Source organism: Pristiophorus japonicus, chromosome 16 (genome assembly GCF_044704955.1).
Source record: "Pristiophorus japonicus isolate sPriJap1 chromosome 16, sPriJap1.hap1, whole genome shotgun sequence".
NCBI lineage: Eukaryota > Metazoa > Chordata > Chondrichthyes > Pristiophoridae > Pristiophorus > Pristiophorus japonicus.
In genome coordinates this window covers 123,991,038-124,004,103 of record NC_091992.1, presented here as the reverse complement: position 1 = coordinate 124,004,103, position 13,066 = coordinate 123,991,038, and the positions used below count along the sequence as shown (strand labels likewise).

General features: G+C 45.5%; 1 protein-coding gene across 5 annotated transcripts in view; it reads right to left on the bottom strand.

Annotated features, from left to right (window-relative positions):
- Positions 1-13,066, bottom strand: part of LOC139227162 (endonuclease V-like) — a 167,688-nt gene that overhangs the window by 51,825 nt on the left and 102,797 nt on the right. For 4 of the 5 annotated variants that reach the window (XR_011587402.1, XR_011587401.1, XR_011587400.1 and 1 more), the window contains one exon: positions 6,282-6,362. The exons of the other annotated variant lie outside the window; for it this stretch is intronic. The gene's annotated coding sequence lies outside the window, so the exon portion shown is untranslated. The remainder of the gene's footprint in view (positions 1-6,281; positions 6,363-13,066) is intronic. 5 annotated transcript variants of the gene reach the window in all.

The following is a 13,066-nucleotide window of genomic DNA, read 5'->3' as shown; positions in this document are numbered from 1 at the left end:
AGGAATCGGCCATTCAGCTCCTCGAGCCTGCTCCGCCATTCAATAATATCATGGCTGATCTTCTACCTCAACACTTTCCTGCACTATCCCCATATCCCTTGATATTCAAAAATCTATCGATCTCTGTCCTGAATATACTCAACGACTGAGCCTCCACAGCCCTCTGGGGTAGAGAATTCCAAAGATCCACCACCCTCAGTGAAGTAATTTCTCCTCATCTCAGTCCTAAATGGCCGACCCCTTATTCTGAGACTGTGACCCCTGGTTCTAGATTCCCCAGCCAGAGGAAACATCCTGCCTGCATCTATCCTCTCAAGCCCTGTAAGAATTTTGACTTTCAATAAGATCACCTCCCATTCTTCTAAACTCGAGAGAATATAGGCAGAGTCTACTCAATCTCTCCTCATAGGACAGTCCCCCCCATGAATCTTCGTTGCACTCCCTCTATGGCAAGTATATCTTTCCTTAGGTAAGGAGACCAAAACTGTGCACAATACTCCAGGTGTGGTCTCACCAGGGCCCTGTATAATTGTAGTGAGACTTCTTTGCTCTTATACTCAAATCCTCTTGTAATAAAGGCCAACATAACATTTACTTTCTTTAATTGCTTGCTGTACCTGCATGGTAACTTTCAGTGAATCAGACACAAGGACACCCAGGCTCCTCTGAACATCAACATTTTCCAATCTCTCATCATTTAAAAAATATTCTGCTTTTCCATTTTTCCTACCAAAGCACATTTCTCCATTGGGACCAAAAGTAAGTTTTTGAAATACTTCAAACTCTCACATTTGTACCAATTTTCTTTACCTTCTTCTGTTGAAGGTGCTGAGTTTTGCTGGGATATCGTTCGTTAGTAATCAGCACCTCTCCAGTATCTCATCCAAATGGCCAATTTTCATATATTTGAGCATTATTCAGCTGTGGAGTGTATCGAAACTGAGCCTGATCTTGCCCTCATCAATATCCGTACACATACTCAGGAAACCCCACAAGCTGAGGAACAGTTTCAGTAAGACTGACACAGCATTGCAAAAAACGGACAACTCAAACAGCATTCGTCAATGTAGGCATGTGACATGAAATAATCACATTTCTAAAGGACTGTTGATGTTGGTCCCAAATGCTGATACCCTGTAGTAATTTATAGTTAAATGATGCAAGTAATAGAGTGCTGTGGGTTTATTTATACCATAACGTTATTGAAATAGTAATAATTAAACCAAGATTAATATTGCGCACTGGCCTGTAATCCAGGGACAGAATGGCTGGTCTGTAATTCAGGGATTGCATAGAAACGGGTCTGTAATCCAGGAATTGACACAAGTGTTTTTTTAAGGCATTGTGGACAGTGGCACAGATTGGGGGTATATGTGCTTCTATTTGATTTTATTTTATTTTGAGAAGTGAGGGAAAGCAGGAATTGTGCAGAGTGAACTTGGCCTGTGCTCTTTGGAGTTCAGAAGAATGAGAGGTGATCTTATTGAAACATACAAGATTCTGAGGGGGCTTGACAGGGTAGATGCAGAGAGGATGTTTCCCCTCGTGGGGGAATCTAGAACTAGGGGGCATAGTTTCAGAATAAGGGGCCGCCCATTTAAGACAGAGATGAGGAGGAATTTCTTCTCTCAGAGGGTCATGAATCTTTGGAATTCTCTACCCCAGAGAGCTGTGGAGGCTGGGTCAGTGAATATATTCAAGGTGGAGATAGACAGATTCTTGAACTACAGGAGAGTCAAGGGTTATGGGCAGCGGGCAGGAAAGTGGAGGTGAGTCCATGATCAGATCAACCATGATCTTATTGATTGGCAGAGAAGGCTTGAGGGGCCGTATGGCTTACTCCTGTTCCTATTTTTTATGTTCTTACGTGGTTCTCTCAGTTGTTTTGTTGTTGGCTCATTCTGACATTGTTGAAATATAACATCTGTATACAGACCTGGGATTTCCCTGATTCACATCCTCATATGCGAGCTGATCTACCAATACGGCTGAATATTTCAACAGTAAAAACATCATTCCAGCAGTGTGGCTCCCTAAAGTCTCAGGTGGCTGCCATTTGAAATTTCAATTTTCAAAAGGATTCCACATATGTCCAATGTAGATAATGTGAATGCTGCAAATCCACTGAGGAACTCTTTGGGCAAATTCAGACAGGCTGCACTCCCCGAGTGTGAGTCAGAGAGGGCTACAACACGAGTTAGGCATGTAATACCCCAGCTACAGCTCTCCAACCCGCACTCATGACTACCGAGGTTGTGCTCCTGACATTTAGTGGGGTGATTCTAAGGCAGAACTTCTATTGCTTTATGGGATGGAGGTCAGGCGTTCTGGGAGTGAAGGGGTCAGAAATTGCTGTCAAATCTCACTCCGCTGGGTTTTCTCCCCTACTTGGGTTTCACGGCAAGTTCCGGTGGAGGACAGAGATGCTCCTTTTGACCACTCCTTCCGTTCTGCCATTAGTTCTGGAGACATCTCTGGCAGGGATCCTAGGATTCCCGATAAATCCTGCTAGATGCACCATCAATGTGATCTGCAGGAAACAGGGATATATGCCATCGTGGGCCCCACTAAGAATTCAAAGGGATCAATTGCGATTCGATTATTGTAGAATTGTACAGCGCAAAAGGAGGTCATTCGGCCCATTGTGCCCGTGCCAACTCTTGAAAGATCTATCTAATTAGTCCCACTCCCCGTAGCTCCGCAAATTTTGCCTTTTCAAGTATTTATCCAATTCCCTTTGGAAAGTTACTATTGAATCTGCTTCTATTGCCCTTTCAGGTAGTGCATTCCAGATCATAACAACTCACTGTGTAAAAAAATTCTTCTCGTTACCCGTCTGGTTCTTTTGACAAAGGCCCACCATCAAGACATAAGAGCATAAGAAATAGGAGCAGGAGTAGGCCATTCGGCCCATCGAGCCTGCACCACCATTCAATAAGATCATGGCTGATCATCGACCTCATTTCCACTTTCCTGCCCGATCTCCATATCCTTTGATTCCCCTAGACTCAAAAAAATCTATCTCAGCCTTGAATATACCCAATGACTCAGCATCCACAGCTCTCTGGGGCAAAGAATTCCAAAGATTCACAACCCTCTGAGTAAAGAAATTCCTCCTCATCTCTGTCTTAAATGGCCGACCCCTTATCCTGACACTGTTCCCCCTAGTTCTAGACACTCCAGCCAGGGGGAAACATCCTCTCAGCATCTACCCTGTCAATTCCCTTCAGAATCTTGTATGTTTCAATGGGATCACCTCTCATTCTGCTAAACTCCAGAGAGTATAGGCCCATTATACACAATCTCTCATCATAAGACAGCCCTCTCATCCCAGGAATCAATCTTGTGAACGAACCTCCGCTGTACCACTTCCAAGGCAAGTATACCCTTCCTTAGATAAGGAGACCAAAACTGTGCACAGTACTCCAGTTGTGGTCTCACCAAGGCCCTGTACAATTGTAGCAAGGTTTCCTTACTCTTATACTCCAATCCCCTTGCAATAAAGGGGAGCATGCCATTTGTCTTCCTTGTTGCTTGCTGTACCTGCATTCTCGCTTTCTGTGTTTCTTGTACAAGGACACCCAAATCTCTTTGAGCACCAACATCTAAAAGACAGCAGCATCTAAAAGGAGAATGAGGCACCAGGGCCTTCGGCCACACTTGTTTCACTCTGAAATCCCGGCAAATCCTTGGGTGCCCGTGTAACACTGGTACTGGTATGGGCCACCACCCTAATGTTTAAACAACCCTAGCCTGGGATGGGGTCATGCCAGGAACAAGGCCGGGGGTGGAAGTTCCACTTCCAGGGGTGTAATGGCACCAGTGTGATTTCAACCTTTCAAAGGGTAACAACAATAATGGTATAAAGACGCTTCAGAGAAGCTTGATTTTCTCTCTTGTGTCAAACATGTCTTTTGCCCTCAAGCACTCGTAATTCCCTAAGAATGCCAAGTCTGTCCAAGGACTGGATAGCTGTCTGTGCATCTCACTATCAGGATACCAGAAAAAAATTGTTGCTGACAGGTGATCTCTCTATCATTGCTGCCTTTCTTGTCTCTCACTATTTAACCAACATTTTGACTTACTCTTTGCAACTCTGACAGGTCTTGCCCATTCATTAAGGTGTCTTAATTTTTTAAATGGCACTGGAAGAATATAGAAATGCTGAGCAGCTGTACACGCACAGCTGCTGGCTAGACACGGTGAGGGTCTGCGGCTGGTGTGGCCATGAGGGTGGGTCAGGGATAGCACGAAGAGCTACAACAATTCATGCTAAAATCTCCTTTTTTGGGGGGCGGGGTGGGGGGGGAGGGGGGAGGGGGAGGCACGGGGTGTGGTAAAAACTGAAGCCAATATTCAGTTGCTACAAAATTTCAGATGGTTGATTCCAAATTATTTATAAAATTATACAATTATTCTCCAAACAAGTCAGTCAATGCCAGTGGGCCTTCTCTTCTACAAGCTGTCTGATAATTGAAGGACTGGTTTGGTGTTCCCCACAACTAGACTGTATTTGTAACCAATGTTTCTGACAGTTGATTGGGAGGACAGATGTTATGACATTAATATTTAATTAACATTTCATCATGATGGCCAAAGGATTTTTACACGTCATAAATATTCACTGTCTTCCAGCTCATAATCCTTCAATTAGTGATACTTACTGCCAGGCACAAGCTTTAATACTATCTCTGTCAACACATGTTCCCAGTCTACGGAATTGCATGTCAGAATTCAGACATGTTAATGTTATCGTCATCCTTATTGTTAAATTTCAAAATGCTGAATACCAAGTGCCATCTGATTGGTGGTCCCTTCGTCATTTGTAATCACCAAACTCTGATTTATTTAATACAATGATATATTTTCCATCTGCTGGATCCGGAGAGATTAAAGTTTACATTTATTTTGAATAGATTAATTGCAAAGTTTATACATTTTCATGTTAAACCACTGGCACACATTTTCATACATTTTAATGGAGGTGCAGTGGGAAGGAAGGAGTTGATCGGAACTTGCTATAACAGAAGGTAATCAGTATGCAAACACCACCACAATATTAAAACTCTAGTTGATCACTCATTGTGTTGCACAAGGGGAGGTGAGACCAGTTGTAGTTGTTCGGTGAAGTAGGGTTGGGGAAAAAAATTGGACACAGATGTAATTTAGTCGCCCATTTTAACGCCGTATGTTCTGTCCCTTTTTTTATATATTACTTTGGTTTATTAAAAATTTATCGTTAAATAGCAAAACTTAAAATGGATTTGGGAAGAAAAAGACTTGCATTTATATAGCGCCTTTCACGACCACTGGACGTCTCAAAGTGCTTTACAGCCAATGAAGTACCTTTTGGAATGTCGTCACTGTTGTAATGTGGGAAGCAGACAAGTCGAGTTGGTTGAAGCATTTCTCTGCAATACAGGCGGAGGAGTTAGAGATGCATAAGTGAGGCACAGCACCACTAGTGGCAGGAGGGCTTAATTACATCATGATCAGTTTAAATAGGCAGCTTTTATTATAAATGTGATGATAGGAATTTATAATAGAAAATGTGATGGGAGGAAATCAAGCTTTGTAGACAAGCAGCACATGGTTTTTCATCTATTTCCTGGCTATTGTGTTCCTTTAGTGACTTTTGCTGAGTATAGTTGGACATGGCCTGACCACTCTACAGTGACACACAGAAGTGGCCGTCTTCATGTGTGAGCAAGACTCTGATGTCTTCAGTCTATTTGACTCCTGGAGGAGCTTTACATTTGATCCTAATCTTGTACTCTGACAAAAGGTCATCGATCTGAAACGTTAACTCTGTTTCTGCACATAAATCTAAGCTGACGCTCCAGTGCAGTGCTGAGGGAGTGCTGCACTGTCGGAGGTGCCGTCTTTCGGATGAGATGTTAAACCGAGGTCCCGTCTGTTCTCTCAGGTGGTCGTAAAAGATCTCATGGCACTATTTCGAAGAAGAGCAGGGGAGTTATCCCGGTGTCCTGGCCAATATTTATCTCTCAATCAACATACCAAAAAAAGATTATCTGGTCATTATCACATTGCTGTTTGTGGGAGCTTGCTGTGTGTAAATTGGCTGCCACGTTTCCTACATTACAACAGTGAATACATTCCAAAAGTATTTAATTGGCTGTAAAGCGCTTTGAAACATCCGGTGGTTATGAAAGGTGCTATATAAATGCAAGTCTTTCTTTTTTTTCCTCTCCACAGATGCTGCCTGACCTCCTGAGTATTTCCAGCGATTTTTTTGTTTTTGTTTCTAACCTTGTACTCACCCGACATCCAAACAGGTGCACATGCCACTGGAGAATGATCAGGAGCAGAAACCCTGGCTGATTTTGCTTTCGCTCCCTTCCCTAGACAAAAGGACACTGAGGTCAATTGCAGCACCTCCCCGTTGAGATAACATAACTCCACACAGCTCAGCAATACATGGCACCATGCATTTATCCACCGAGCCATTGGGAAACATGCACAGTTGATTTTTTAAAACACATCAAGACAGTGTTTAGAGGAAACGTTTTCAGTAAGATGTTCTATAAGGCAAAAGATGGGCCAGACTGCCAGCCCATAGCTATCTGCAATGCACATATCATTATAACATCAGTGTAGGTTAATAACCCCTTACGGTCGTGTACAAAGTCAATCCGAAAACTATAAAAGGTGAGACATTTTTAATGTATTATGAGAATGCAATTGATAACACATCCCAAACTTTTGCTGCATAATATTCTTTAATATAATTTAAAGAGTCTTTTATTTAATAAGCTCTGAAGGAAAACAGATTTGCATGCTTTCAAATGTGATGGAAAGTGAATATATTATATGCTCCTTCCAGCAGTACTAGCCTATATTTGGATTCAAACAGTAGAGCCAGTACCTAAGCTGCACTTGTATTTATTTTCTCTGTTCAATTAATAGTTTTATAGGGCCCAAGGCTCCGATATCCGCTAGAACGGCGCACCTCCAAGAGGCCTGCCTATTTTGTGGAATGAAAAGCGCGCCAAAAACTTACCTCGCGATTCTCCGAGTGCAACAGGTCTCAGGTCTATTCAGCAGTCAGCGCGACGCAGCACAACAGCGGGGGGGGGGAGGGGGGGAGCGGAGCTACAGCCCTGGGCCGAAAAGAGTGCCAGCAGCTGCGCACGTGTGCAGATTCTGTGTGGGAGGGGCCCGAAGCACGCCGACCTGAGCTCTGGCCGAATGGGCTCCTGGAGTGGGCAGAGTGCCGATTTCCAGCCTGCAGCACGCAGCCCCGAGCCCTGGCCGGGCTCCCGGTGCTCCCAAATGGGTAGGTGAGGTAGGAACTTTTTATTTTTTATTTATTGATTTATTTATCATTTATTATTGATGATGGTTTTTTATTTTTAAAAGTGAAGTGTTTAATGCTTTGGAAAATCCCCCAACTTCCCTTCCCCCGTGCCCCCACCCCCCCACCGCCATCTCTGGCTTATCTGCGACTAATTTTGAAGTGTACGCAAGGTTTTTCTGAGTGTACAAAAGTCGACACTTACTCCGTTCTAAGTTAGTTTGGGGTAACTTTTCGCTGCCGAAACTTGCAAAACAGGCGGAAGTGGCTGGTAACACCCCCTTTTGAAAAAAAAACTGAACTAAAACTAAACTAAACTAACTCACTAGAACTGGAGCAAACTAAATGCCGAGAATTGCGATTTCTAAGGTACTCCAAACTAAACTAGTTGCTCCAAAAAAATAGGAGCAACTCCATCCGAAACTTGGGCCCGAATTGTACAGCACAGGAGGTGGTCATTTAGCTCATTGAAAGAACTATCCAAGTAGTCCCAATCCCCCGTTCTTATATCTGTGTTACAATCTGTGTTGGAAATCAAAGGTTGCAAGACAATAATAAAACAATGCAAAAAATTACTTAAGTATTAAAATAGTAAAACTTGAAACAGAACTTCACAAAATGCAGTAAGCATAAACTCTCAAAAGGCATAATGTTAAAAAATGATTATCGATCTGAATAATTCAATAGAATAGAAATATTTTGGAACTGAAAATAACGGTATAACATAATAACTGGTTTTATATGAAGTAAAAACAATGGGGGCGATATTTCATTGCAGCCCGATTGGGGGCGGTGACCTGCTGGGGCTGCCACCGCTAAATTGGGCTTACCGCTCCTCGAAGGAAGTGGAGCGCAATCTCACGTGTTCCACTTCCTTTAGGGGCGGGTCCAGAGGTGTTACTGGGGCGAGTACTGCAGAGCTACGCGGATGCTCTGCAGAGCACTGACGCGCTTCAACGCCCCTCCCCTTTAAGTGAAGGGGAGGGCAGCTGCCCACTCTGCAAGGCATCCACTAGGCCACCAGGGCAGTGTGCGACGGGCCTGCAGCCCGGCACCCAAAACGGAGTGCCAGGCCTGCAAGATGACGACCCGGACCACGCGAGGGATCGTATACCACAGCCGAACCGAGAGTTGGCAAACCAGTAAAGATGGTGGCGTGGGGTGCTGGCGACCTCCCCTTTACCATCAGCCCCGCGAGCGAATGTCGGCCAGCTTCACGACCCGCGAGGCTGGCGTTGACATTTGCTCGCACCAGCCTCGCGGGCCGCGGGGCGGTAAGGGGTTGGCGCGCGGCGCAGAGGGGTTGCTGCGCACGGCAATGATGTCATCGTCGGTTGCGCGGCGACACAGAGTGCAGCGCAGCCGCAGCAGCACCTCCCCAAACTCCCGGGAAATATCCCGGGAGTGTCCTTCCCTCCCCCACCCCGCCCCGTGTTTACCGCCCCATTAGAGGTGCTAATAAGTCTCTAAAAAAGGGGGCAATTTTTCCCCGACTATCTTTATAGTTGTCCCTATAAATGAGGAGCTGGTAAAGGCTGAATTGCAATGATACAATAAACACTGGAAAAGGGACATGTTTTCAGGAACAGTCTGAAAACAAATACATAAATAGATGTTGCTGAGAAATAAGGAGAAAGCAGCAAGTGCAAGTCAAAGTGGTTAAATAAGAACATAAGAAATAGGAGCAGGAGTAGACCCTACGAGCCTGCTCCGCCATTCAATAAGATCACGGCTGATCATCAACCTCAACTCCACTTTCCCACCCGATCTCCATATCCCTTGATTCCCCATGACTCTAAAAATCTCTCTATCTCAGCCTTGAATATATTCAGAGCCTCAGCATCCACAGCCCTCTGGGGCAGAAAATTCCAAAGATTCACAACCCTCTGAGTGAAGAAATTCCTCCTCATCTCTGTCTTTAATGGCATTCCGCTTACGCTGAGACTGTGCCCCCTAGTTTTAGACACCCCAGCCAGGGGGAAACAACCTCTCAGCATCTACACTGTCAATCCCCATCAGAATCTTGTATGTTTCAATGAGGTCACTTCTCATTCTTCTAAACTCCAGAGAGTATAGGCCCATTCTACACAATTTCTCATCATAAGACAGCCCTCTTATTCCAGGAATCAATCTAGTGAACCTCTTTTGTACCACCTCCAAGGCAAGTATACCCTTTCCTTAGATAAGGAGACCAAAACTGTGCACAGTACTCCAAGTGTGGTCTCACAATAAAAACATAAGAAATAGGAGCAGGAGTATGCCATACAGCCCCTCGAGCCTGCTCTGCCATTTAATACGATCATGGCTGATCCGATCATGGACTCAGGTCCACCTTCCTGCCCGCTCCCCATAACCCCTTAATCCCTCATCGGTTAAGAAGTTGTCTATCTCTGTCGTAAATTTATTCAATGTCCCGGCTTCCACAGCTCTCTGAGGCAGTGAATTCCACAGATTTACAACCTTCAGAGAAGAAATTCCTCCTCATCTCAAGTTTTAAATGAGCGGCCCCTTATTCTAAGATCATGCCCTCTAGTTCTAGTCTCCCCCATCAGTGGAAACATCCTCTCTGCATCCACCTTGTCAAGCCCCCTCATAATCTTACACGTTTTGATAAGATCACCTCTCATTCTTCTGAATTCCAATGAGTGGAGGTCCACCCTCCTCAACCTTTCTTTATAAGTCAACTCCCTCATCTCCGGAATCAACCTAGTGAACCTTTTCTGAACTGCCTCCAAAGCAAGGATATCCTTTCGTAAATATGGAAACCAAAACTGCACGCAGTATTCCAGGTGTGGCCTCGCCAATACCCTGTATAATTGTAGCAAGACTTCCCTGCTTTTATACTTCATCGCCTTTGCAATAAAGGCCAAGATTCCATTGGCCTTCCTGATCACTTGCTGTACCTGCATACTATTCTTTTGTGTTTCATGCACAAGTACACGCTGTACTGCAGCACTTTGCAATCTTTCTCCATTCAAATATCTTGCTCTTTGATTTTTTTCTGCCAAAGTGCATGACGTCACACTTTTCGACATTATACTCCATCTGCCAAATTTTTGCCCACTCACTTAGCCTGTCTATGTCCTTTTGCAGATTTTTTGTATCCTCCTCACACATTGCTTTTCCTCCCATCTTTGTATCATCAGCAAACTTGGCTACGTTACACTCGGTCCCTTCTTCCAAGACGTTAATATAGATTGTAAATAGTTGGGGTCCCATCACCGATCCCTGCGGCACCCCGCTAGTTACTGATCGTCAACCCGAGAATGAACCATTTATCCCGACTCTCTGTTTTCTGTTAGTTAGCCAATCCTCTATCCATGTTAATATATTACCACAAAGGCCCTGTACAATTGGAGCTTCCTTATTCTTATACTCCAACCGCCTTGCAATAAAGGACAACATGCCATTTGTCTTCCTTATTGCTTGTTGTATCTGCATGCTAGCTTTCTGTGTTTCTTGCACAAGGACCCCCAAATCTCTCTGAACACCAACATTTAAAAGTCTCTCACCATTTAAAAAAACTGTGGAAGTAGAAGAGACACACAAAATATTTGAAAGAAAATAAATACAAAGCATTACCTGGTGAATAATAAAAAAGAAATTAGGCAAGTGAAGAGGAAAGTACGACACACTGCCAAGAGGAAATTCCAGGTATGCAAGTCGCTAACACAGTGCCAAGGAAGCAAGGGCACTTAAAACATAAATGGGAAGACTTGTGAAATACATGGTTGGGGAGCTGAGGTTCTAAATAACCTCTCATCAGTATTCTGCACTCAAACTCCATGGGATTCGAACAGAATTTCTAACATAACCAGCTTAGTAGTGGACATGTACTGAGAAAATAGAGATATTGAAGGCTGATGGAAGACCAGGTCTGGCCGGCAGTTGCATATATAGATCCCCCTCCTGCCCCCGCCACCGAGTTAGAGTTAAGAATGAATGAGAAGGAGCAACTGAATCCAGTAAACTTAATTCTGATTTTCACAAAAGGCCAGAGAAATGAATGCAGAAATATAATCCAGTAAACCTAGCATTAGTAGCAGCATACATAGTGGAACCTCTGGTCAAATTCAAGACAAAGTGCATAAGTGGAATATAATGGATTTACAAGAGGATGTCATAACATAAATTAAGTGGACTTCTCTTAAGATATCATAATGTTAGGTGATTCTAGACTTTCAATACTTTTCAAGATGCTAATGCGCAGAATTCAGAATTAGGAAGAGAAATTGACCAAGCAACAAAAGTCTTGAGTGTGGTTATAAATAGTAACTGCTCATGGTGGAAATGCGGTGACTAGAGGAGCCCCATGGCGATCAGTCTTTGGACCTCTGCCGTCCCCAGTCTTCACAAATTGCTCAAATAACATCATTGTAAACAACATCCAACTTCGGTGATTATGTTACATTGGGCCCAAGTTTCCACATGATTCGCGCCTGATTTTTAGGAGCAACTGGTGGAGAACGGACTATTTTAGAACTCGCAATTCTCCACATTTATTTTCCTGCAGTTCTAGTCAGGTAGAACAGTTCTAGTTTAGATCAGAATTTTTTCTTCAAAAGGGGGCGTGTCCGGCCACTGACACCTGATTTGAAAGGTTCCACAGTGAAAACGTACTCCAAACTAAAGTAGAATGGAGCCAGTGAAGATTTTTGTAGAACTGAAAAAACCTTGTCTACACATTAAAAAATCAGGCGCAGGTTACAAATTAGGCGTCCAGAACGAGGTGGGGGGGAGGGGGGGGGGAAGGGAACTCATTAAATTCGACAATAAATCCTTATTTATACTTCTACAAATATTATACAAATAAATCCAACCTGAATAAACATTTATAAGCCAAGAAAAGATTAAATAAACCATCTTCCTACCTGTGTGAAAGTGCTTTAGCCAGGGAGAATTCTGCAGCCGTTCGTGTCGCTGAGCGGGAGGGAGGGGGAGAAAGCCGTTCGTGTCGCTGAGCGGGAGGGGGAGAGAGAGAGGGGAGAGAGAGAGAGAGAGAGAGGGAGGGAGGGAGAGGGGAGGGAGGGAGAGGGGGAGGGAGGGAGAGAGAGAGAGGGGGAGGGAGGGAGAGAGAGAGGGGAGGGAGGGAGGGAGAGAGAGGGGGGGGAGGGAGGGGGAGAGAGAGAGAGAGAGAGAGGGAGGGAGAGAGAGAGAGAGAGGGGGAGGGAGAGAGGGGGAGGGAGAGCGGGGGGGGGGGGAAGAGAGGGGGGTGGAGCGGGTGTCTGGTCGGCGGGGGGAGTGGGTGTCGGGTCCGGGGGTGGGGAGCAGGTGTCGGGTCGGGTCTGGTCGGCGGGAGGGGGGAAGTGGGTGTCTGGTCGGCGGGGGGGCGGGGGAAGAGCGGGTGTCTGGTCGGCGGGGGGGGCGGGTGTTGGGTCGGCGGGTGGGGAGCAGGTGTCGGGTCGGGTCTGGTCGGCGGGGGGGAAGTGGGTGTCTGGTCGGTGGGGGGGGGGAAGGAGCGGGTGTCTGGTTGGCGGGGGGTGGGGGGAAACGGGTGTCGGGTCGGGTCGGCGGGTGGAGAGCGGGTGTCGGGTCGGGTCGGGGGGGGGGAAGTGGGTGTCTGGTTGGCGGGGGGGGGGGGGGGAGAGCGGGTGGGAGGAGCCTTATTCACGCAGCCCCAGTGAGGCCATTCAGCCAGGGCTAGGGCTGCGTGCTTCGGGCCCCTCCCACACAGTTCGGCGCCTGGAGCTACTGCACTTGCGTGCCGACTGTAGCGCGCATGTGCAGAGGTCCTGGCACTGACTCCCCTCC